We start from the raw sequence: 4,656 nt of genomic DNA, 5'->3' as shown, positions 1-4,656 counted from the left end.
AGGGGACGGCAGGATTGTAATTTCCCGTGTTCAGTGAATGCAACAGAGGCAAGACACCAGACCAACCAGAGAGTTGAATGGAAATAAACATCTGTCTTATTGGCTGACAGGTACCTATCCTGTGAGCTGTGAGTTTTTGAAGATGGACATAAGAAAACATTTTCTTAAAAAAGACGACAATTCTCAAGTGGTGGCTCACCACTTGAGCCAGGTAAACAAGGTATGTAAATGTCAGTAAACTTCCAAGTTATGCGAACATGTAAGCAAAGCATAAATTACAGCTACGTTGACGTTACTTTGAATCGCGGGGGTAAGCTAAACCGTTATTAAGTAGCTATAGCTAGCCAGATATATTAAATAAACACTTTGTCATACAATCTAACTGTAATGTTTTTTAGCGTTACCTGTTGATTTAAAAGAAAGCTCTCTGGGAATTGTTGACTTACTGTTCGACATGAAGCTAAAAGCTACCTTACAGTAACAGTACACAGTTGATCCTGAGTCCTGTCAGTTAAAGTGTTTCATAGTTAGCTTAGCTAAGCATCAACCTAGCACTGAAATATATGGATGTTATGTGAAAGTATTTCTGAGGAAAAATCAGCTGAAATGGTGGCATAGTTGCCACTGCTTTACGTGTCAACAGCATGTTTGAACGTATTTGCATCAGTAAATGTGGCTGTTTGGCCACTGACGTTGCCATAACAACACCTGAATTTAAATGTGCAACCTCTTTTTGTGACAGATTTTTGCAAGAAATTATAATTCTTCTGAATGATATTCCTATTGACAGCTAGTTTCTATGTGAACATTATGAGATGGACAGCCAGAGAGAATACATGAAAAACAGTTATGAAATACTATATGACAAAACAAGAACACAGTTTAAGTGATTTATAAAATATCCATAAGGAAAAATCTGTTTACAGTTCTGTTTACAGTTCTGTTTCATATGGGTGTTGAGAGATGTATCCATAGATCTCTTAATGTTGCTCTCAAAGTGCACCACATTGATGCTTTTAACTTTAATATTTAAAAAGAAATCTTCCCGGGGGAGCATGCCCCCGGACCCCCCTAGAGGAGATTTGGTCCACAGTGTTTACATGCTTATTTATACAATATGTGTGCTTATGCTAATATCATAAGACAAAAGTTGGTTCCGTGTTGTGTGTGGTGAGAACGCGCTAGATTGAGGGGGGCCCCCAAGCCAAAGCTCACTTAGGGCCCCCAAAAGTCTAGGGCCGGCCCTGGATCTGAGTATACTTCTTTTACCACTAGCCAACCAGATACTGAATAAAGCTAAATGGGATTGGTATCTATATTCTTATTTTGCTCACTGAAGCAAAGAGACTGCGTTTTTTACAAAGTCTTGAACTGGTCTTAAAATATAAAGCTTTTACAGAGTCATACTAAACATAACAAGACAAAGACCCTGACAATGTGCTTGAGACTGTTCCGGGCTCAATTATAGTTTATATAATCACCCCTTTGTTCCCTAAATAGTGTCAATAAATAAAAGATTACACAACAACTAAAGGAAAAAAGTACTGGTAAGAGTATTAATGGTTTAGAACGCTTGAAAAGCTCTGTGTGAGCACCCAGCGTGGGATCTGAGCGCAGAACTGTCCATGCATAATGATGTGTGCATAGAGTGTATATGCATTTTTCTCTCTTATGTAACTGTACCACTCCTCCACATCCCTGGAGAGAAAGGTCGATAAGTCCCCTAAGCCTAAACAAGGACAGCGAGGCTACACGATCAGCTCTTACACAACCAGTTCAGGTCTTATCAATAACAGGCAGCGAGTCAGAGGCCCTCTCTGTCTCATCATATAATAATCAAAACAAAGGAATATTTTTACACACGTTTAAACACATCCAGATTAGCAGCTGGGTGTGCAGCAGGGATTGGATTTCATCTGAGTTGTTATTTCTGCCTCATTACATCAGTCTTCCAGTCATATCCTGTTAGTTGCATTATGCGCAATGGGTGAATAAACAGAGAAGGCAACAGACCAATCAAAAACAACAATTTTAACATAAAGTCCAGATTTAAAGAAAAGAAAGTAGATTCACACACATTTCTATACACATTTTCTGTGCCTATTTTGGGTCATGCGTTATTTTAAGGTTCTGTATATTCACATTAATTTCCAAACAATTTCCTTAACATATACATGTCTCTGTTGACAGATAAAATAAGACTGTGACATGGACAACTGACACACTTGCCATTTTTAAACTCCAATTAATTTCAAGGCTGATGTAACCAAAAGACAAGCATACAACTATGGGTCTTCCCAGGAATCTATGGAGCCATTTTAAGAAGAAATAACCAGCACATAAATGGAGTATTAGCCTATTTTTCATGGTTTACGCCTCGAAGATCCAATTAAAGGAAATTGAAATGCTACAGAATGAAATTACATGTATACAATAGTATAGTACAACAGTTCAGGGGAGCCCGTTTTCTGAATTAACATGACAATGCTTCCATACAAAAAGCGAACAAAATAAATGGCTTTCTATGTTTAGTGTGGAAGAACTGGTACCATACTGTCCTTTATATTTATATTATACCATATGTTATTTTCTAGCATAGTATTTTCTCTTCCTGCGTATTGCCCTACATGTCTGTACCTTATTTTGTATCTTGTTTGTTATCCCGCACCTTATGCATGTTGCTTCACTCCCACTCATGTTGCATCATTCATTCTCTTTGCTGTGCGACGGGGAGCAGAAGAAACACAATTCAGTTCCTCCGTGTTCTGCATTGCACTGCAGATGGATTACAATAAAGTCTCTCTTATCCCACTAGTTCTGCAACAATAACATGATCCCTCACCAGCACCTGTGAACAGTCACTTCACAAACACAGCATGCTACAGTACATAAAAGAAGTGTAAAAAGAATATGTTCCAGTTCAAATTGAATCCTTTTAAAGCCTTTTTTCATTGTTGGGGACAGGTGGCCCAGAGTCACATTTTGGCAGCAGGGCCTGACTCTGTGCTCAGTAACCTGCTCGCTGTCTGCTCCGGCTGAAAATGAGACAAACCTGTGGAGCGCTGACCATATTGTCTCTCGTTGTTGTTGTTTCACTCGCCGTGAAATAAGAACAGCATCTGTTGAGAGCGCCAGGTTCCCAAGAGAACAACATTCACGGCTGGTTCTCTTACCAGCCACAATTAGATGACTGGTCCCATGAGGAGGAGGTGTTAATACATATTTTAGAGGTGCTGATGTATGAATAATTAGATAAGTGTGAGTTATACTACGCTGCACTGTACACATATTGCATTCTGAGCAAACTAGTGAGGGATTTATGTAGAAAGGAAATGCATCTTTTTGTAATTGTAAATAACAAACAGGAAATAATTAAATGAGAGAGCACAATGAGACATAATAATGTTAATGTATCAATTAATCAATCAATTAAAGTTTATTTATATAGCCCAATATCACAAATGTTACATTTGTCTCAGTGGTCTTCACAGTTTGTACAGAATATCAGTATGACAATACGACACCCTCTGTCCTTAGACCCTCACATCGTACAAGGAAAAACTTCCAAAGAAAACCCAGTTTAAAGGGAAAAATGGGAGAAACCTCAGGGAGAGCAACGGAGGAGGGATCCCTCTCCCAGACGGACAGACGTGCAATAGATGCCGTGTGTAAATTGAAAAGATAATACATTTGCAACATAGATAGTCCAAATGTTTGGAAATGCATGTGTCTATAATAAGAAGATGAATCCATCTTCTTATTATAGACACATGCATTTCCAAACATTTGAACTATCTATGTTGCAAATGTATTATCTTTTCAATTTACAGGACTTATGATCCAGGACCACAGCAACAGGCACGACTCAAGATCCAGGCCTCGCGACTCAGGACCACAGCAACAGGATCAGCCTGTTGTTAGCTGCACTCTCTCAGCGTAAAGCTTTCTAATTCTTAAGCCTGCATTAAAATCCTCCATGAAAATATTCTAGGCTCAGCTCATGAACATGCCTGACACTTTCAGAAAACAGAAGAGCAAAAACTCCTGCAGTGAATGACAGAATAAGTGAAGAAAAGAGGCAGAGTTAAAAATAACTCTGCGTTATAATGACTCATTCCCTGTCAGCCTAAGGGGTGCTAACATTGGGTAGTTTTGTCCTACAAAGAGAACAGCAGCTGGGGTCAGCTTGAAACTCCTTGCAGTGAATACAGTAAGTCTTATTGTCCAGAGACATTTCTCACTTCTGCTGCATATGTCATTCTTTGTTATATTTGATTCTAAAGTGATTTCCCTGTGAATAATAAAGAGTTCCATGACTTAATAAGGTCGTGTTAAAGCTCCTTTGTGCACCAGTCAATCCTAAAATTAAATATTAAGTTTAATCCCATGTCACGTGAATGTTGAAGGGTGTTGAATATGTTAAATGTTGTTTCTTGCCATAAATATGTATCCTTTCTTCACTATGCAGTTTATAATTGAGGCCTATACGTGTGATACTTGTCATTTGTCCGTTTCTGGTTTTACCACCTTTCCAAGTCCATGAGTGCAGACTGGAAAAGTTGTGAACATCATTTAATTAAAGGATATTTATAGTAAATCCTTTTCAAACCAGCATGTTACTTTTCACGTACAGAGGCTTTTTCAGTTTGTCTGGGC

The sequence above is a fragment of the Pseudochaenichthys georgianus genome, chromosome 21, assembly GCF_902827115.2.
Source record: "Pseudochaenichthys georgianus chromosome 21, fPseGeo1.2, whole genome shotgun sequence".
Classification (NCBI taxonomy): domain Eukaryota; kingdom Metazoa; phylum Chordata; class Actinopteri; order Perciformes; family Channichthyidae; genus Pseudochaenichthys; species Pseudochaenichthys georgianus.
The sequence above is the reverse complement of the archived record's forward strand: the minus strand, read 5'-3'. Positions refer to the sequence as shown.